A 21,976-nucleotide genomic window follows, 5' to 3' on the forward strand; every position below is an offset into this window, starting at 1 on the left:
GAACACCCCTCCTTTCATTTAACAAATATTTATTGAGCGTCTATTATGTGCCAGGCACTGAGCATACAGTAGGGAACAAAACTGACAAGATCATTTCCCTTATCAAGTTGAGAGAAGCTGATAATAAACAAGTACATAACAGGTGGATTATGCTACATGGCAGGCAGTCATACTATAAAGAAAAATAAAACAGGAAAGGGAAAAAAGGACCTTGACATTTTAAGGGCAAGTCAGAGAAGACCTTGCTCAGGACAAATGGCAGCAGACACTCAGCCTTATGGTCCAGAATTGGGCCCCTTGCTGAAGCAGTGGTGGGTGGGCACGATGGAGAGGGAGCAGGTGCATCCCAGAGAAGGTGCTTCTGCTCCAGTGCAACAGATTATCTCCATGTGGGAAGTCGAAAGTCAGCGTTGCCAGATCTTCCCATTTTCCAAAGGACACCCGGAGCCTTGTGACCTCCCCTGAGGGCTGCCAGCAAGCAGGACAAAGTTCTTAGCATCTTTAAGATGTTCTAACTTTCCTTTCTTCATAGTATTTTTAAAACAAAAGCCAGGACGTTCTACCAGTGGCCTGTTTTTACATCGTGCCCCGCTCCTCCCTGTAGCCACTATTCCCTGCCCAAAGGATGGAAAGGGGAGAGGGGAGAGGAATGCAGAGAGAGACAATCATACAATAGTATTATCTGGCCCTGCTTGTTTTCTTCTCAACACCCCCAAAATGTGGGAAATATTGCCTTGTAAAGTCAGTAGTTGATAGAGAAGGATGTGATTTTTTTTTTCTTTCTTCAAACGCTTCCGAATGCATGTTGCTGGAGATCCCGATGGGAAAGCCCCAAATAGAACGGCTATATTGGCTCGTAGGAGCTCCTGCTTTGGCAGAGCTGTGCCGACATTTAGAAGATGCAGTCGCCAACTCCAGCAAAACTTCCAGTGGGAGTTTTACGACCCTCTTTCATCCAAGCTGCCATTTGGGCAAAGGCCGGATTGCTTCTAATGACTCTGTTTCTACAGTAATGGCCAAGTCCTCTGTCATCCTGCCGTGGCCTGGAACAGCTTAGGTTTTAGGAAAGGGATGCTTCTGGTAGAGCAGGGAGGTGCTAACGGCTGCTCTCCAGGGCGCTGGCCCCGTGTGCCAAGAGGCAGACCAGCCAAGAGCAGCAGAAACCCTCCCTGCAACAGGGCGGGGCGATCCGTTTGCCCATTGCTGAAGATGCCCCAGCTCTTTGTGAGTCAAGAAGACCTTTGTCCTTGAATGGTTATGTGTTCCTCTGGCTTCTGAGGAAGCCAAGGCCTGAGAATGAAGGGAGTTTTTGTCATTAAGAGTGTGGTTGGGCCGAAATGATTGGCCTGTTTTCTGGTTCTAAAACATTCTTTAAGCGGCCAGTTGGCTCTTGCCCATAGGCTCCTGCGCCTTGCACACACATGCAGCAGGAGCGTGTTGACAGCCGTCCCAGGCTGGGGGTCTCTAGCTGGCTCATTCTGTGTGCACTCTTAAAATACACACTGTAGATTGCCATTCCACCCCCTTTCTGGGGATTCACCACGTCTAGAGCTTTGCGAGCAGGGATTTCTGTATAGAATAAGTTACAGGGAAACAGAACAGTACCTTAGGACGTGGATGAGTGCCACTTCAGCTAGAAGATGGCCAACGCGATGCTGTGAAGGTGTGATTCACCCACAGCAGGTGACAAACAATGGTCAATGGTGCGAATACGTGGTGGCCTGCTGGCAATCTCTCAGCAGCCACATGGTTTCTGGGTTTTCAACCAATGCTTCATGGCTGTTCTCTGTCAAAGCCACTCATCTAACTCCTTCCAAGCATGGGTTAGTGTCTCTTTTGGAAAAGCCCCTCCAGCTCTGATCTCTGGGATGCCCCCTTAGGAACCCACTTCCTTCTCCATCAGCCCCATCCTGTCTTAGTCTGATGAAAGAATGCCTCTTTTGCCAGAGAACAGAGCTCTCTGTTGCCTCTATCACACAAGCCTTTCTTCCTCCTTGTTCTTGCATGATTCTAAATCTCGAAGAATCTTTAGGCCCGAAGCCAGAATCAGTCAAAGCATAGTTTCCCTTTCCTCAAGGCAGGAAGGGCTTGGCACTCAAATCTTCTGATGCAGCAAAGGTGGGGAAGGGGGACTACACACTGCCAAGTGCCTCCACTGAAAGCATCTGACTGCCTGTCTTCTGCCCCACTTGGAGAAGTGTCCTTCGGGCATTCTCCCAGGGTGTTATTTTAGAATAAGTCACAAAGGGTGGAGTGTTTACTGTCCACCATGGAGGCAAAGTTTCTTGGACTCCTTCATCGATGTCAGGAATCAAGCCAGTCAGCCACACGGTCCACAGTTGCACTGAGAATTTTTCTGTAGAGTGGATATGTTATTGTGTTTCTGTCTATCTGTCATGAAAATTAGATAGTAGGGAGGATATTTTAGGACATAGAACCTCTAAAAATAGTTTTCATCTTTTGTGCGTGCAAACACCTGGGTGGATTCCAAACACGATAATAAATGTTTCAGTGCCAAATTCCAAATGCCTGGGATCTAATGCCAGCTCTACCTCTTACTACCTTCATGGAAAATGACTCCACTTGTGCCACTCCATTTTCTCCTCCCAAAGCAGGTGGCAGTAGGCTCACCATCACAGAGCTGTTGCAAACTTTACATGAGAGAAGCTGCCTCAAGATCATGGCAAATAGGAAGGACTCCTCAGGCGTTAGGGATGGCTATTGGTATTCAGGTGGGGCATATTTTCCCCCTTTTGACCAATGGCTTATGTTACCGCACATTCTCGAAAGTAACAGAACCACCTGTCTTTTCAAATAATAATAACCATAGATGTCAATATTTGGGTGGTACAATATGCCAGGCAATCTGCATGGATTATCTCATCCGATCCTGGTGACGGTTCCAGGAGATGCCACCACTGTCAGCTCAGCTGTGCAGATGAAGGCCTGGGCAGCACAACTGGCCAGGACTCACCGCTCCCAGTGCGCACTCCGAGACACAGACCTGAGCCTGCAGCCGTAGCCCACACGCTTAGCTAGCACTCTATCATGCCCCACTGTTCAAATGCTAAACAATTCCTGCTAATTCTGCAAGGACTTTTTTCTACTTAATCCAAGTCAGACTGACTTTACTGTATACTTACTTTATATGACAATCCTAGGACGGTCAGCACTGCCGAGAGCAAAGAGACACTAATCACTCTCCCTCCCTCCCTCCCTCCCTTCCTTCCTTCCTTTTCTTTCTGACAAGCCAATGACTAGAAGTAAAAACCAAAGACAAATCTATTTAGTTTTATTGTTTCATGAATATCAGGTATTTAAAAATGATGAATGCTGTTGCACTAGAGTAATTTCTGCACCGTTTTCTCACGTGATACAGCACCAGGTCCCAGTCTGAGTCATGCACCTGTCTCCCCGGCCCTGGACAAGGGGCCATCACAGCCGCTTGCAGACGGGGCCGCAGGGGCTGCTCCTCAGTGGTCGGCTGGTTGTCGGTTTTTGGTCTGTATGGTTTTGGTTTGGGGGGGTGGGGAGGTTGCAGGTGGGCTTTTTTAGAGGAAGTTGAGTCTCCAGAGGCTACAAGATCGTTATGCAGCATGACAACTGCTAAACCAAACCACGCCAGGCTTGGACACCCTGGTGATACTTAGCACCATGCTGTTACCCAAGAATGAGTCCATGCACTGATAATGAGTCAGGATTGGTACAGGCAAAATGAGGGGAGATAAAGACGACTGTCAGGGGTTTGGAATAAGGGAAATTTACTCAGTCTGGTATACTGTACTGCACTTGATACAGTGTAATAACATTTTGTAAGTGTCTTCTGTGAACCAGGCACTATTCTAGCCATTGATCAGAACAGAATTCTTGTTCCCGTGTAGTTCTTATGATAATGCAGACAAACAAGCAATCAATAAACAAAAACGGACTGTGGAGGTAGTGATCAGAGTCCAGAGTAAAGCATGCCCAGGGGTACAGACAATGCAGTGGAGGAAGGCCAGGTCCAGCAAGGGACATTTCAGTAGAGATGTGAGTGAATCGATGAAACGAGCTCTGAAAATGCCTGGGGAAAGGTGTTCTGGAGAAAGGAAACAACAACTGGAAAGGAATGATTGTGCGTTCGAAGAACAGGAAGGAAGCCTGCGTGCAGGGCAGCACCCGTGCTGGGGAAGAGCAGGCCGGGGAAGCGAGTTGCAGGAGCTTGAATTGAAAATACAATTTCAATTTTTTTCCTCTGAGTTTGTATTTCCTGCCTCATTGGTGACAGAATCACCCTTTCTACATGAAAAGATGGTAGTGGCAGTGTTCCTTTTTTTTTTTCCCTTTAACATTCTTGGCAAAAGAAAGTGTTGGGAAGTCTTTGTCAATTCCTGGAAATGTGTTGAAGCTGGGTCTGTGAAATCTCGGAGTCTGGGAGGTGTGCTCCCGGGAGCATCTTGTGGCATTCTGTAGGTGGAAGTGTGCGTTCCCCAGCCCTGCTCTGTCTCAGACACGCTGGGGGACACAAGGCGGGGCATTTCTATGTCTGGATTTCACTTTTCCGGTCCTTAAAATGCAGAGAGCAGTTTAACAGATTCTTGGGCAGAGGAAGGCAGGAAGGGTAAGGAGAGCTAGCGGCCTAGTCAGCGAGTGGGACAGACCCCGCATCAGGGAGGGACAGGGGCCCCGGGCTGGGCCGTGTGGCCCGTTATAAAGGGGCAGCTCAGCTCAGCTCCACAGTCACCACACAGGAAAGAGATCCCAGGGTTACTGTCACCTCCTTGGATTTTTCTAGGAAAAAAAGAAAGAAACAGATACCATGGCTTTTATGCAAATCTCCCTGTTTGTAAATATTAACAATTTCAATTAAAACAACACTGTGGGAGCCCACAAAGTACATGTGTGGCTTGGTTTGGCAGCAGGATGGCATATTCGTGTCCCAGGGCTGCCATCACAAACTTCCATAAACTCAGGGGCCTTAAAACAGCAGGTGTGAATTCCCTCCCACCTCTGGGGGCCAGAAGTTTGAAATCGAGGTGTCCCAGGGCCGAGCTCCTTCTGAAGGCTCTGCGGGAGGATCCCTCCTGGGCTCGCCCAGCTTCCAGCATCCCTAAGTGTTCCCTGCATCGTGCTGCATCCCTCCAACCTCTGCCTCCTCCCTCACGTGACTCCTTTTCCGTGTGTCTATGTGGCTTCTCTTCTTAAAAGATATCAGTCATAGGATTTAGGGCCCACCTAATCTATGTGACCTCATCTTAACTTGATTATATTTACCAAGACCCTGTTTCCAAATAAGGTTTCGTTCACAGTTACCACATTCATGTCTTTTGGGGGATCCAATTCAACCCACTACAGATGGGCATGGCCTCTATGATGAATTCTTTAGGATGGAGATTCTGCCCCTAGAAGTCTGGGAACCATACAATCATTAAAACCTGCTTTGTAAAGTTTATGATGTCCCTCTGTCCAGGAAGGAATGGAAAATGGGAGCAAGTGGGTATGGGTTTCCTAAACAGCTTGCCCTGGCCCTCCGAATGGTGTCAGACCAGGCGTACCATGCTCTTCAAAGCAGCATTGGGGTTTCCGAGGGCCGCTGTGCAGAGTATCACACACTGGGCGCTATGAAACAACAGGATTTCGTCTGTCACAGTTCCGGAGGCTGGAAGTGTGCCATCCAGGTGTCAAAAGACAAAACACAACCTTAGGGGGCTCTAGGGAAATCCCTGTCCTTGCCTCTTCCTAACTCTCTGGGGCTCCTAACAATCGGGGTTCCTTGACTTGTAGCTGCATCGCCCCATCTCTGCCTCCTAAGCTCTGTGTCTGTGTCCTTCCCTCTTCTTATAGGGACACCAGCCACCTGCTCTCGTCTTCTTGTGTTCTCAGTCCAGTGGAAATGGGGGAAACTAGGTCAGAGGACAGGGCAGTCAACCCAGAGATGATGATGACGTCAAGTAGGATGGAAGTCATGAGAAACAGTGGGATTCAGCATATGTTTAGTCCCACCCTAATATCATGGGCATGAATTTGGGGGGCAGTTCTGTTCAACCCAGTGTAGATTCTGTTACCAACAGGTCCCTTCCATCTGCCTGACTCTGTGATTAACTTTTCTGTCTTTCCTTGAGAATCATTGCTGTTCTTTCCACCCAGCCGCTTCCTTATAAAGCCTGTGTCAACTTCCAAACATCCACACCAATTTAAAGTCTGGCTTCACCTTGATAATGTCATTAGCAGTAAAACATGTCAGAGGGAAAAGATTTTATTTCCTCTGACATTTTCTAAGCCTGCTATCTCCTCACTTCTAGACTTCAAGCTCCAGTGGACCCTTCTGAAAAACTGCCTACAGGAATCATGATGCAGAGTATTCAGGAGAGGAAAACCAAACCACTTTTTCCCTTTCTTTGTCCCAGTGAATAAAGAACTTTAAGAATAGTTTTCTGTGCCTTTCCAATCTCATTCCTTTATGGCCTTTTCTAACTACAGTTTTTTATGAGTTTCCTTTCCATCACATTTCTGATGAGTCTTTTTATTGCTTTGCACGACAAAATACAGCAAACCCTAAAATATGGATGTCTTGTTCTTGTGAGAAAATGGAAAAGTTCACAAGAAAAGAAAATGACATGAGATGAGAGAGTCGATTCTTAGCAATGGTATTCAAAAGTAAGGAGATTAGATAATGATGCAATTAGAGCCCATTTCTATGGTTTTCTATAATTCTGAACATTTGCTGACTTCTTTGACTGGTTTGGTATTTATGCTTATATCATATCAATTTAAAATCACCCTGTATGCTATGTCCAAGAGGGATGACAAATTATGAAGAAAATATGTTCAGTGGAATTTTAAAAGAAGCTCTCTGATTTTGACCTGAGATGTTATTATGAGGCCATCCAATCATTTTGGTCTTTTTTATTCTATCATTTGTGTTCCAAGTGTTTTAAATATTTAAATTGCCTTTCTTCTTATTTCCTTAATGAGAGTTTATTTGCATCCAGTACATAATAACTGACTAGAAATGACTTTCTTCTTGTGTCTTCAGCCCCATGGAAATGGGAAAGCCAGTTAGGGGGACAGGGTGGTCAACCCAAAGAAAGATGATAATGGCTTCAAGGAGGATGGAAGTCATGAAAAACAGTGGGATGCAGAACATATTTTAAGTTTGAGCCAACAGGATTTGCTGAGAGTTTGGCTGATGGAATCTGAGGGAAAGCAGGGAATCCAGGATGTGTCTAAGATTCTGTGAGTGAGGTTTTTATAAGTCAGAGTGACAGGTCAATAGCACCCAGCTCCCAGAACCAGGATCTGGGTGGGGTTCAGGTGGAGCCTGGCTAGGCCCCTAGGTTACCTTGACAGTAGCAAGTCCCGGTTGGCTTCTTATTAAGAGAAATAGATTGCCTTGTATTACATCACTGGTTGCCAAAGTGTGATAACTTTACTGCATATATTAGCAAGATTATTTTCAATAGGAAAAAACCCTACTTTTTAAATATAACTTTATTCCAAGTCATGCTTCATAAAATCATGGCTGACATAGGAATATTTTTCAATTACAATTTTCAGGCATTTATCTCCCTGAAAATTAGGTGCACACATGTACATGCACACACACACACACACACACACACACACACACACACACACCGGCCCATCAAACCCAAGATTACATGTGTAATAACCTAGGGATGAGACTAACTTAAAAAAAAACTAGCCCATTTTTGAGCATATTAAGAGAATAATAATAAAATAGGTTCTAGACTATGGCACAAATTATGAAGGTGGCCCACAAATGATTGCAGTTTGAGAAACTCAGAATTATATCAACTCTTATCTGAGTGCATATGAAAATGACAGGAAAATAAAACTCGAATTCGGTTAGTGAGGAATCTTCCGATCCACAGTCTGTATACTTCAACAAATCAAGGCGACAAACTGGCATAAAGCAGGGACAGGAAATGACAGAATCCGAGGGGTGATATGAGTGGTACTTATTCCCCAAATGAAATAATGACTTACTAAAGGAAAGCGGAGTGAGGGAAAACATTGATAATTGTCCAATAAATCTTTCCATAACCTCCCATTAGTCATCACAGCAATACTGTCTCTTTCTAACCTACTAAGGAAGAGAGTGAGACGTAGCACATAGGCAAGCAATTGCTGGGAGCCCTACAGTGGAGCCACAGAACCACTCTTTTCCAGTCTCAGGACACCTGTAGGTTGTTCCCTTCCCATGCCATCAAGACCATCAGGTAGGGTCTTAGCCAACTGTAGGTGGCCATTTGCCTCTGAACTATCAGGAAACACTGTTGTGCACTGAAATCATGTTTTCTGCCCTGGCCGTGGGACCTGGGTCAAGTCAGATCATCCCTTATTAGCAAAAGGATTTGAGAAGTTCTGAACCTTTACTCCTTTTCCCTCAATCTGAGACATCAACTGTGGTTCTGGATACTAACCAGCTTTGCCAGTTTACCCGCACTTGTCCATTTACTCTTTCATTCATTGGGTGCTTCCTCTGCTGAATAATGATATGATAGCAACCACAAGAACGAGCACAGTCCTCATGGGCTTGAGTGTCACCCTTTAGTAGGGGTGAAGGTGATGGTCAGATAACTGCATGAATACTTGGCAGCTGAGTTTGGTGCTACTCAGAAGTACAAAGTGTGGTAAGAGACTATATTAGCAAGGGTCTCTACTACCTAGTCTTAGGAGTTAGAGGAGACCCCTCTGAGAAAATGAAGTCTGGGGAGAAGTTAGCTACATGAAGAAAAGATACCAACATATACTAAGGCTCTTAGGCTTGAAGGAACTTGATGTGTTTGAAGAAGAGAAAAAAAAATCACTATAGCTAAGCAGCAGGTAGTCAAGTAGGGAGACCAGCTGTTCTGGTTTGCTCCAGACCGAAGAGTTTCCCAGGATGTGGGACTTTCAGTGGTAGAACCAGGGAAGTCCTGAGAACCAAGACAAATAGGTTGTCTTAACCCTAAGTGGTAGGGAAAGTGCTGTCAGACTGCGCTGGAGCGACAAGCAGGGATTGTGTGTGAGAATTCCTGCCAGTCACTGTGAGCAGATCCTGCCCTCTTCTCTGACTTCTTAGGACTTCCAGGTAACAAGGATATGCTCTTCTAGTTATCTACTGCTGCACAGCAAACCTCCCCAAAACTTAGTTCTCACAGTTCCAGTTGTTGACCTGTCCCAGCTGGTGGTTCTCATCCCCGGGTCCCTCATGCAGTGGCAGTCAGATAACAGCAGCACTGAAGGCTTTCCTAGGTTCAACATCCAAGATGGGGTTCTCCACCCACATCTGGCATCTCAGCTGGGGTGGTCGGAGCAGCTAGGTGCCAGCTGGGCACCTCCTCTCTCTCTCTGCCTCCCCACATGGCTCGTTTAGCTTGCTCACAACAAAGAGCTGTGTCATGGGGATCAGCCTTCTCATATGGTCCTGACTTTCCCCAGAGCAGGCATTCTAAGACACCCCCACAAATTGCAAAGTTTCTTATGACCTAGCTTGGAACTCACCTCTACTGCATGCTATCGGTCACAGTGAGTCACAGGCCTAGGCCACATTCAGAAAGAGTAGAAGCAGACTTCTCTCAACAGGAGTCATATAGCAAAGAATTTGTGACTGTCTTCATTCTTCCAGACAGGCTATGGGTCAGTATGTCTCACAGAATCATAGGATCTTTGCTGACAATAGGCTATCCTTGTCCCCATAGAAACAGGCGAGGTGTCAAGCCTAGCTCAAAAGTGTATATTTTGACTATGACTGTGTAAGTCAAGACCTTGTTCTCGTAGTGCCACGTTTTTAAATCCCTTTCAAGAGCATTACCTCGCTCTCTTCACATCCACAAAACATTCCGCATGATGAGACAGAGGGGCGCGCCTATGGATGGGGCCTTCACCCCAGTCTAAAGATATTTATTTGCTTTCAGTGCCTCGTGTAATAACTTTCCCTCCACCTTGCAGACTCGGATTGCTGGGAAGTCCTGCATCCTCCCTAAAAGTTCCCAAGCAAACAGAGCCCTCTCAGGAGCTGGAGGCAAGACTGTTCCCTGGCTATTCCTCGTTAGTCCAGAATCTATCAATGAACAGAGATCAGCAAACTCGTTCAGTGAAGGGCTAGACAGTAAACATTTCGGGCTTTTCAGGCCTTACTGTCTCTACTGCAACTACTCCACACTGCCCTTAAAGCCATAGACAGTACATAGATGAGTAGGTGTGGCTGAGTTTCAATAAAACTTTATTTACAAAAACAACTACTGGGCAAATCCCATGGGCCATAGTTTGTCCACTTTTAGATTAGATGACTGCCTCCATTATATATAATGTCCATGTGTACTAAGGGAAATGTGAAGACAAAATGTCCTAAGATGAGAAAAACTCCAGATTTCCTTAGGTGATTCCATTTAAAAGATAAAATAATAGGATCTAATGCAGAGAGCAAAGATGAAATATTAGCCAAGGAAAATTTCATTCAGAATCTCCCACACTTTAAGCTGGAAGCCAGAAAAAAAAACTCTTCGAATTCATAATGAATTTGCACTTTTCAGGACCAACAGGTTTTCTCCCTGCTTAAGTATAGACTCTGAATACTCCCAACAAAGTTAAACCTCTATTGAGCCCTTTTCTCATGACAGGAGTTCAATTAATGTATTTGAGAATTAAATCAGTGTTTTCCAAAATAAGAAGCATACTATTCAGGTAATAAATGAGAAGATTTAAGGTTGTATGTTCAATGAATGCTTTTCATTTGAATTGTCCATTTATTTAGTATAAAATTTATTTTAATATGTATTTTTAAAATATAACTGCCACATGGAACCTATTACTTCTCAGATGCTGCTAAGGACAAGCTAAAGAAGGTATTTACATTTTTGAAAAGTGAGTGGACATAAATAAAACCACTAAAGAAAAACAATAGTAGGGATGATCAAGAATATGGAAAAGATTGTGAAGACAGTAAAGAAATTATTCTTTCTTAGGAAACACTGGATTCAGTTCAGTGTTTCCTGTCCCACCCTGGCTAAACCCTGGACTAATGGCTTGGTGAAGATAGCCACCTTGTGATTTTTTTTGTTTATTTTTTTGTTTTGATTTTATTCTCTCTCTCTCACCTAGCACAGTGCATGCTACATAAAAGGCCCTTAATAAACAGAGACTGAGGGAGTAAATTAATTAAGTTGTCATTCGAATTCTTAGGTTAATTCTGAGTCAGGGAAACGAACTCAAGGATACAGTGTTTCAAATGCTCCTGAGCACAGTCAAAAGTTCGCAGAGCGGAAGAGATGAGCTTGTTTAAAAATCAGTCAATTAGAAGTGGGCAGTCCCTTGGGATGTCTTTGCCAAGAGAAGCCCAATGGTACCATAAATCAGGATGTCTAATTGAAGCAATGTTTTAGGAATTAAATAGCAATTAAATCAAATGGGAAAGTTTCTAACGGACACCTTTGACCCCATGGGGAGCAAAGTCAAAACAACCCCAGAGTCTATGGAAAAAAATGGCTTTCTTCCAAGGGGCTTGCTGGGTAATAATTATTAAAGACATTTGTGATTAAAATCCTCTTCCTTCCAGAGACTTTATGATCTTGCCATAGATTTCCCTCATGTAAGATCATAAGCAAAAGCAGAAAAATTGCTGAGGTGTCCCAGATGCAGCAAACCGTGGAGAAAGGACTCGGAAAAGGAACGTGTAGCAAAAGGTTTTGTCCTGCCGAAAACTAGTTTTGAGAAACCGATTCCCAAAATAGACAACATAATCTGTACCCGTTTACCCAGTGAAAGTAATTCAGCAACCTCAATGTCACCAACTTTGAGGGAAGCCCAACTTGAAGCTTGATAAAGTGTGTGTGTGTGTGTGTGTGTGTGTGTGTGTGTGTGTGTGTGTAAATGGCTTTTCTAAAACTATGGTAAATCCTTCTACACCAGTGTTTCCAAAAATGTGGGTCTCCCAGTTCTCTCTGCAATAGAGGCAACTTTAAGTAATCTGTAGGGGAAAAAAATATTTTCTTTAGTAATTATGTATTATTTTGTACAACTAAAAATCAACCTAATGCATCTATGATATTATGAATTGTTGCTTAGAATGAGGTGAAGGTTTAGAAAGGATGTTAATTTTTCTGAAAAGAATATTGAGGAAATAATTGAACATAGGGATAGTTCTCAGACATGGTGAAGTTCATGATGGTTTTTATTGTCATTTGTTGTGCCCCAGATGACTAAGAGTTACAAAGCACTGTTCTACAACATGCAATGCAAAAGAAGGAACCTGCATCCTTCATTTAATAAAACCAATGAAGACCATGAAAACAGTACTGGGGATAGAGGGTGAAGATGCAAAATTCACTCTTCAAGCTTAGATGATCCAGGTTAACTAGCCAATTGACCAGACTTTCATTGCCAACATTCTAGACAAACAGCTAAACTCTCTTCTACATATTTAAGAGGGATTATTTATGTGGCATTTCAAAAGAGTGGTAGTTGTGTACATCTCTACTTTTAATAATAATCATTATCATTAGTAGTAGTAGTCATGGTTTTATTAGGAAATCCTCTTTATCCCAAAGAACTAGGTAACATGGATAATAAAGGAGACACAATAGTGATAGACATGCTGGTCTCATCCACTCAGATTATATTTCAAGCCCATCCTCTGCAGAATCCTGTGTTAGTGGTTCTAATCCACAATCCAGCATTTAGTAGCTGTTTGATTTTGTGTGACTCATTTATTCACGAAGCCTCGGTTGTAGCATCTGTAAAATGAGAATGATCCCCAACCCCCACTGATGATTCAATCAGAGAATGATGACAATGTGTATAGACACCAGCCATGAAGTAGGTCCATAAATCATACTAATTCCTCCTGATTCTTCTTCAGAGAGAATTAGTACATAGTAGACCCTTTGTTATCCAAAAGATAAATGGCAGAATCTTTGAGGCCACCAGTACCATGCAAAGTCCTCTCTATCAACCCTTGATTTCCTGGTTGAGAAACATCATTTTCTAGGTCTTTTCACTTTCTCTTCACCCCAGGCCTCCCTCTGGCAGCTGGCTTCCACTGGGCAACCATTTCCCCAAAGGAACAGCACTTTCATGTACCTTAAGAGTACAAAATATGTCAACCAGCTCTTTCTTCTCAGCTGAATTCTGTACCTTTCTTGGACAGAAGGGAAATGTTGGCATTTTCCAAAAACTGCTCTAAGACCATGAAAATCAAGACAGAGCTGGCTGGCACCCAGGCGGACCCCATTCCTCAAGGTTACCTGGAGGAATTCTTTCATTCCTTACCCATATCTAACCCCACAGGGTGGGAAGGGATGGTTTCAAACTTCATAATCCCTCCTCAGAAACCCACGTTGGCCTCTTTCTCTCCTGTTTTCCGAGGCTCCTTTCCCTCAGCAAATCCTCACATTTCTTACCACCTCTGGGCCAGGGTTGGGGATGAGTGAGGATAAAGACTGACTCAGAAAGAGTTTTATGAAATCTGTTATTTAGAGCAGGTTTTTGGGTTCCTCTGTGACGATCCCCGCATCGCAGTGGAGAACAGCCATGGGGGTTAAAAGAACTGGAGAAGGGGGAAAAGAAATCAATGAGTCGTCAAAATGTCCCAACACATAAGCTAGCACAGCACATGGTGCAGAGGTGTGACTGAGCTCAGGGAACCTGAGGGAGCACAGAACAGCTGTATGCAGAGGTCAGAGGAGGCAAGAAATACAAGTTTCAGGATAATGACATTCAAATTGCTCATCTCGCATCCTGGTGGCCTTTCCCAGGCTCTCTGTGTCTCCCTTGAGCCTGTAATTTCCTGTCTGGCTTCTATCATTTGGCCCTGCAGAGACTAGGACCACATAGTCACACAAGATTCATAGTAACTATAGTAACTGTATATGCGACCCCCAAACCTGAAACTCTCAGGACCAGAGAGACCATGTGACATGAGGTAAAGGACCATGACATGAGTTCAAGACAGGTTCTCCCTCGTTCTATGACCTCGGGCCAGTCCCTGCTCCTCTGTTAGCCTCCTTTTCCTTATCTATAAAATGGGATACTAATTCCTACTTTGACAGGACTTTCGAGACACTATCTTTGAAAATGCTTTCCTACAAAAAAAACTACACAAATATTAGGCATCATTTGTATTTGTAGTCCATAATCAGCCTGAATACAGCCCAGATCTCGGGATGGACCCTAGAAGTTCTCTGGCAATGGATAGTCTTTGACTTTTATTTTATACTATTTGACTGTTACTTACAAAAAAGTATGCACTATTTCCACTTCCTCCTAAGTACCTTGTTTATTTAAGCTGCCCAGTTATTTCAATTCTGGAAGTTTACCATGATAAATGATTCACTATTCCCTTAATAAAATTTCAGGAGGTAACCAGAAAGCCTTCTGTGCAGACCTGCCTTTTGCCATCTGAAGCATTCCCAAAACACTCCTCAGGATGGCATAGGAATTCCACCTGAGACTCCGCATTCCACCCTTTTGCTATTTTGGAAACTTGAACCCCTCAGAATGGTGCCCCTGGGAGGGCCCCCATGACCTTGGCCAAGGGGAGGTGTGAGAGCCGACCAGATTCCCTGAGGGGCTGTGAGATGGAGGGATTTCTTCCAGAAACATAGGGAAATTTATGTAGGGAACACACAGTTGGCAGCCGAGAGCTGGCGCTTGCTCACAGACAAATAGCAGGAGGAAGCAAAAGGGGAAGAAAGGAAGACATGCATTACTGAGGCGAGAGGTCTGACGGGCACTGGAGACCCTAGAAAGGAGGGGGATGAAACTGCAGCCCCCAAATTGCCTCGTGAAAGAAGCCATTCTCTTCCAGCCACGTGCAGACCTATTCATTTAAATCCAATTAAGACTAGACGGCAGCATTTTTAACAATTTTATTTGGGGGTGGACAGGGCATCGTGCAGTCCATATCTTCTTGCTTGATGGCCTTACTTTTGTGACACTCCCCAAATCCTGCCAGAGGCATACCTGTGACAGGTGCAGGATCCGCCATCTACCATTCTGACACCTACTTCCAACCTTACCACTTCCTAGCTGTGTGATGTCAGCGAGAGGCTTGACCTCTCCGTGTTCATTTTTATAAAATGACTGATGCCTGTTCCACCCGGTTGTATATGAAAATACTCCCTGACTGGAAAACAGATAAAGCAGTGGTGGGCCATGTGGTACGTGCATTACTTAACATGCTCAAATCAATCTTTTTAGACATAAACAGAAGATACATCTAAAACTGCAGTTAAGGGACATTATATTGTCCCACGTTAAAAAATAAAGGAATCAATCCAGATCGAATCATACGAGAGAAGTCTTCCATGTGTAATTGGAATATTGTGGACACAGGAAGCAGAAAGGAGACAACCCTTTCCTAAGAGGGATTTTTATTGCTTTGGAATGTCCTATGTGATATTTCAGCTCCTTATATAAGAAAGAACACTCAGAATGTAGTATCACACACAAACCTGCTAAGGAGATTTTTCCACCCCCATAAAAAGAAAAAGGCAAAGGTATAATAGGGATACACTTATAAGGACAGTTCCCGGTCATCCCGGGGTAGAAAAGCAGAGGACAGCCATGAAGTGTGAAGCTCTGTAGTCAGCAGTGGTGCGGAAATGGAGACCCCATTGTCCATTCGGGGCAGGACAAGCCTTTCTTACAATCCGTCCTTAACATGTTTCTTATCTCCCGTCACTACAGAGATGTTTTTAAGGTCACTGGTAGACCTTGCGGGTTTTTTTTTAAATCCAGGGTCTCCAAACTGAGTTCTACTCAGTTAGGCGATAACTGGTCCACGGGGAGCTTCACTCATTCATTCAATCAATCTGGTTTATTTCCTCCTTGGGCGCAGGGCTGGGTGCTGGGATGACTAAGAGCAACACAGCCCAGTCCCTGCCTAAGGCGACAAGGAGCTTGGGACTTTTGAGATGCCCAAAAGAAAGCTCTGGAGGCTCGAATTTACTGAGGGAAGCAGGAAGAGTGGCCTGGACCGACAGCCCACAGCGAGGACTTGGGACCCCCGAATCAGCCTCGCCTTCCTCTTTGAGAGGATGCTCCACCCGCGGCGCCCGCCAGCCCCTGGCGAGCCTGCCTTTCCACACGGGAGGGGGCTGAGCCCACAGTCGCCTAGTTAGATGGAACCCACCGCCAGTGCCTCCACACGGCCTGAGAGTCTCAGTGGCAGTGACAAGGCTCTGTATTTATGTAACAAGCCTTCCTCAAGTATTTTTAGGCCCACTGTTTAGAAACACACAGAGGGGGAAGAAAGAGAATAAATATGGAAATCAAATGTAAAAACTTCGGGCTCTTGCAACCCGCTTCCTGGGGGAATTTTCCTCTGTGTTCTTTTTCCCCTTCTTCCGCTCGGCGGAATGACTGCTAGTCATTAAGGAAATCTGTGAGGAGCTCACGGTACAGGGATTGTACACCAAGGCTCCCATCCGCATTTGCATATCCCATTTTTTGATTGGCAGCTGTACATGAAATGCCATATCAGTTGAAAGTATGTTGTGAGCTGGCACTAATGATCCTATGGCTCCAGGGAAACCTGCCATATTGTAATTTGGCTATCAGGCATGAAAGAAATAATTCTAAGTGCCAGGAATGCAAGACTGAATAAATGTTTCCCTGCTGCAGGTTGCCAAGGGTGACACTTCTGATTTAGTATAAACGAATGCCCCGTTGCCTTTGGGGTACCGGGAGTTTGCATTGTATCTGAGCTGTGTGTATAAAACATTAGTCTAAGAAAATGGCTTCGGTGTAAGATGGGAAACAGAGGCCGGCTCCCAGAAGGCGGCGGAATGTTTACAACTAATCACCGGATGAAAGGATTTCGCTACCTTCTATAATGACAGGCAAACAGGATTTGCTTTTCCTGAGATGGAGAATAATGGTATGTTAACTCTGCCTCGCCTCGCCTCGCCTTTTTTTTTTTTTTTTAATGAAATGCTCTTTTGTAAAGAAAATCACATCTGTTTCCTTTTATATATGAAAGGGATATAAATTCTTTTTTTTCTCCCTCTTGTGTGAATAGCCCATTGGTGTACCTTGGAATTAAATAACCCTTTCTGATGTCATCCGGATTTCAGAGGTCTGGAAAGATGGCTGTCACTTCCTTCTCCTTGGCTTCTGACTTCACACACTCTCCTGTACATAGAGGAGCTTTAGAAGTGGGAAACAATCACTTCTGCTTGAATTTTCATTAAGGTCCCAATGCAAATTCCAAGCGTATCGAGCTCCATGGGATCTCACTTTCTGTTATAAATGCCCCACACATCCACAGCATGAAGTGCAGAAAACAGTTGTCGGAAAAGCAGTGCCTTTCTAGAAGAAACCACAGGAAGGTTGCTCCAGCCAGTGGTCCCAGTTGACCATGTGGTCCTGGCTTCAGGATCGTGTTAATGTCTGTCCTAGTTCCCCTTGATCTTGTATGGAGATACTCCTCGGAGGTGGTTTCTGCCTTTGGACTTCCTTCCGAGGGCATCATTAAAGCACAGACTCAGGTGCCTGTTTAGACAGGGCAGAACAGCAGTCATGGAAAATGCCATGGTCATTTTACACTACAGGCAAAAGCCAGGGGGAATAAATCAAGTCAGCGTCAGGGGATGTCCAGAACGCTCTTGTTTTCCGTTCTCCTTTTGGGAAGAAATCAGCCTAACTCTTGGGCTCCACTTTTGACTTGGAAACTTCATTATTTCTACTCTACCACATGCTGATGGATTTGGCAAGAATGGTGGTGAAAAGCTAAGGATCCGTTAAAAAGTAATGAAGAACATGGTCAGGTTTACCCATATCTACCAAACCGATGGAGAAAACTCCCTTTTGATTAATCCCTTGATCAGTTCCACTGTTGCCATCTTGCCACTAGTTTTAAAACATTTTAAGGACTCAATAATAATAACACAAATATTTGTGAAGAACTTTCTTTATGTTGAAAATTATGTTATATGCTTCTGATAGAATACACAAATCCCGTAAGATATAACATCTTACAATGGTTCTATTTAGTAGGGAAAGGGTTTTTAAACTGCAAGAAGGGTATTCTGGAGATGTTTCTAATTCAAACTCACTCTTTTTATGCCTTCATTTGTCATGCAAATTACTGGGCATTCACTCTGCGGCAGCCTTTTTTTTTGTGACTCAAAGATAAATGAGTCAGAGCCCCTGTCCTCAAGTAACTCCTAGTCCAATGGGAAATGCATAGCAAACACACAAACAAAAAGTGTTTGACACAGGCATGTAGAGGTCAAGAGCCTGACAACTGTGGCCATAAGAGAAAATGCCAGTTTAGAAATACAGGAAACAAGTGGCCAAGCTCTTCTCTGTAACTTTAAAGAAGAGTGTTGATATAGATATAAACTCAGAAAGCCTCATTGTGCACCTACTATGTGCCAGGCACTTTATTTAGGTACTTAGACATGTTACCGAGGTTAATTCTTCTAATGGCAAATTATTCACTGAGTTTATAGAGGTCCAATATTCAAGCAAAATGAACTAAACCTTGCAGGCAAGTGGAACATAGTAGAATGCCTCCACCTTTTCCCCATTATCAGAGATTTTGTAAAGTCATTAATATTTGAAGGACCAGTCATCTGTATATAGAGTTCCCCAGTATTCCTTCCTTCAGTGTCACTCAGCATTTCTTACACATTATCCAGAATAAAAATGACCAAACAATGTTGACTCTACAAAATCATTTATACTGTATTTAAGGGGGATTGAAGGGATTTTCCAAGGGTAACTGAGCAAAACAACATGCTATAGAAAGTGTCTCTACAGCATGTTGAAAGGGCCCTGAGAGCTCAGAGGAACCTGTGCCTAAGTCCACGTTAAGCCTGGAGATGGGGTAATCATGGAGGACTTTGTTGAGGGGGTGACTTTCCGTAATGGATAAAGTAGAGAGAACTCCAGGCAGAGCAGCCAGGCCAATCAAATGCCATGTGGTGATGTAGCATGCAAGCTGGGAGTTGAAAGACTGGAGGTAAAGCAGTGATAGAGAAGAAGCTAGAAAGACAGGCAGGTGGCCATGCTCTGCTGTTTGGACATTATTGCAATAGCTCCCTGCTTGTTTCAAGATCTCCAGACCTGTAGTTTTCAACTGGAGGTGAGTTGGCTGCCAGGGACAGTTGGCAATGTCTAGAGATATTTTGGTTGTCACAGTTGAGAAAGATGCTACTGGCATCAGTAAGTATAGATCAGGGATGCTAGGATGCTACTCAATAGCCAGCATTGCACTGGACAGACCCCCAGGACAGAGAATCACTGGCCTGAAATATCCTGGGGCTGAGGTTGGAAGGAGATGCTCTGCACCATTTGCTGCTAGACCAAACCACTTGCTTTCATGCTGTCCTGGTGTCTCGGAGGTAAATGAAAAGCTGGCTTAGACCCTGTATCTTGGAATGAGACTATCTCAGGACAAATATTTATTTGGAATTTATTTATTGGAATTTTTGGGGGGGGAATTTTTTTCCTTTCTGCTGAGTTTGGGGGCGTAAGTAGGAAGGAGAGAGAGTGACTTTAGAGAGAAATATTAACCTTGCAAATGCGCACATTTTCAATTCACATCCTAGTGACAGGCTACAACTTGTAATCGGTATAAAATGATTTTCCGGGAGAGTAAATGCTTATTTTCACTGTCTCGATGTTGGCACTGGATTACTTGGTATTAATCCCAGGGTGACACAGTCACATTTGGAAGCTGTGAGATTTATTTGGCTGTCTTGTGGGGCCAGGGGCAACTTTCATTTTACATCCTTGATCTTGGAGAATTTAAATAATGGAGCTGCTTTCCTATATACACCAGTGGTGTGAAAAGGAAGTTATCCACCCAGGACAAATTCCAAGAGCCAGGCAAAGCCAGGAGAAGGAAGGATGGGGGTGTCACCATATTCACTGTCAGACCCATGCTCAGCAGCAACAACTATTAGCACAGCAAACCACAGACACTTAATAAACACCAACTGTGTGCCTCTCTTCTGGCACAAGAGAGGAAGAAATCTGAGCACTTGTAACCACGGGCTCCAGTGAACATTTTAGAACAGACCTCCTCTCCCACATGTGCCCACAGTATGAGGCATAGCTTGGTAAAATTGTTCTGACTGAATATACCATCGTCATCTCTTATTCATAGCTTTCATCTAAAGCAGAGGCCAGCAAACTTTTTTTATAAAGGGCTAAAGAGTATATATTTTCTGTTTGCCAGTCATATGGTTTTTTTGCGACTACTCAGCTCTGACATAGCGTGAAAGCAGCCTTAGACAATATGTAAACCACTGAGCATATTTATTTCCAATAAATATGCTGTGTACTAATAAAACTTTATTTATAAATCAGGCAGCAGGGCCAGGTTTGTCCCGGAAGTTTTAATTCACCTACCTCTGACTGAGTGTGATTAGTACCATTTTAAAGACATTGCCTTCTGTGTATTTAAGCAATATTGTTAAGAATCATAAAACTATTCTTGTTTTGACTCAATAATTTCATACCACAGAATCTAGTCCTAAGAATCTTTGGATTTTCACATACAAGTTTTTGTACAAAGATGTTCACTATGATAATACTTTTAATAATGAATATTTGGAAGCAATTTATTGGCTAACAATAGGGCATCAGAGAAATCACATTCCGTCGTGGAACAAAGGCATATTGGATAGTCTATAAAGTGATTCTGAAGAGACTTAATGATGTATAAGATGTGATGTTAAGTCAAGAAAAAGTGAGATAGAAATTATGCATACAGTTTGATCCCAATTAAGTTTAAATCTGCATGTTTATAGAAAAAAACTAGAAGGAAATATACCAAATTATTAAGCATAGTTATCTCTAAATGGAGAGATTATGGGGTGATTTTTTTCTTAAAATTAATCCCAGCATGGAATTATTAAAAGAAAACAAGTGACCACATTGTTTTTTCATGTGAAACCTTCATAAGAGTGTATATCAATAATACCTTAATAAAAATTTTTTTTAAAAAAAGAATCTCCTATTAAGATATGTGAAGCTGAGTATAGCTCTCCCAGGAGATACGTGTGGTTTGAAATAAACTGTCAAATAATTATTTGTCATTCTGAACCCAAAAATAAATAAATAAATAAATAAATAGAAGAAAGCAAGTGTTGACATCTAACAGGTTTAGCATTGCTATTTCACTGTCCAGACAGGTGATCTTTGCAAAGTTACATAGCACTCTGAGCCTCAGTTTACTTCTTTGTAAAATAGATACAAGCATATGACTTTCCAGATTGTTGTGAAGATTAAATAATGTAATATATATAAAATGCCCAGCAGAGTACTTGTAGCATAGTAAGTACCCAAGAAACGGCAGCTGTCGATATCATTATTCTTTGTTCTAAGCAGTTTTATATCTTGACTGTGGTGATGGTTACACAAATCTATACAAGGGATTAAATTGCAAAGAGCTACCTACACACATGCACACATGCATACACATACACACACACACACATACACATAATTATAAAAACTTTCCAAATCAAAAGCTAGAAAAAACTGATGTCACCATTGGGAGAGTTTGGGGTAAGAGTACATGAGACTCTACTATTTTTGCAACTAACTGTGAGTCTATAATTATTTTAAATTGAAAAGCTTAAAAAGTATATTAGATATTTAAAGCATGCCAGCTCCTTCCATAATTTGCACCTCATCCATTCAAGGGAAGTAGGGAAAGTTAGGAGTCATTTGCTCATTTATAAAGTGTAAAACTGAGATGCTGAGTGACTATTCTTCTCCTGATCAGTCAGAAAATCAGCAGGAAAAAAAAAATCAGTTCGCTAAACATCCAGGACCTTTTTTATCCCAGTTCCTGGCCCTGCCTTGCAGATTGTCCTATATTTTATGGAGTTGATGTTCCCTGTACAAGCAACATGGCCTTTGAAGTTTAAGGGTAAACATGGTGTCCTATCCTTCAGATAGATGTATACGGAAGGTATTCTCTGGGTACGGTTCTCAGAATAGAACCTAGAACTCCATAAATAGTTATTCCTGG

General features: G+C 43.2%; 1 protein-coding gene across 3 annotated transcripts in view; it reads left to right on the plus strand.

The window, feature by feature from the left end:
- Positions 1-21,976, plus strand: part of TSHZ2 (teashirt zinc finger homeobox 2) — a 422,987-nt gene that overhangs the window by 324,803 nt on the left and 76,208 nt on the right. The window contains exon 3 of one of the 3 annotated variants that reach the window (XM_057503094.1): positions 6,282-7,437. The exons of the other annotated variants lie outside the window; for them this stretch is intronic. The gene's annotated coding sequence lies outside the window, so the exon portion shown is untranslated. Of the gene's footprint in view, positions 1-6,281; positions 7,438-21,976 lie in introns of those variants that run through there. 3 annotated transcript variants of the gene reach the window in all.

The sequence above is a fragment of the Manis pentadactyla genome, chromosome 5, assembly GCF_030020395.1.
Source record: "Manis pentadactyla isolate mManPen7 chromosome 5, mManPen7.hap1, whole genome shotgun sequence".
Classification (NCBI taxonomy): Eukaryota; Metazoa; Chordata; class Mammalia; order Pholidota; family Manidae; genus Manis; species Manis pentadactyla.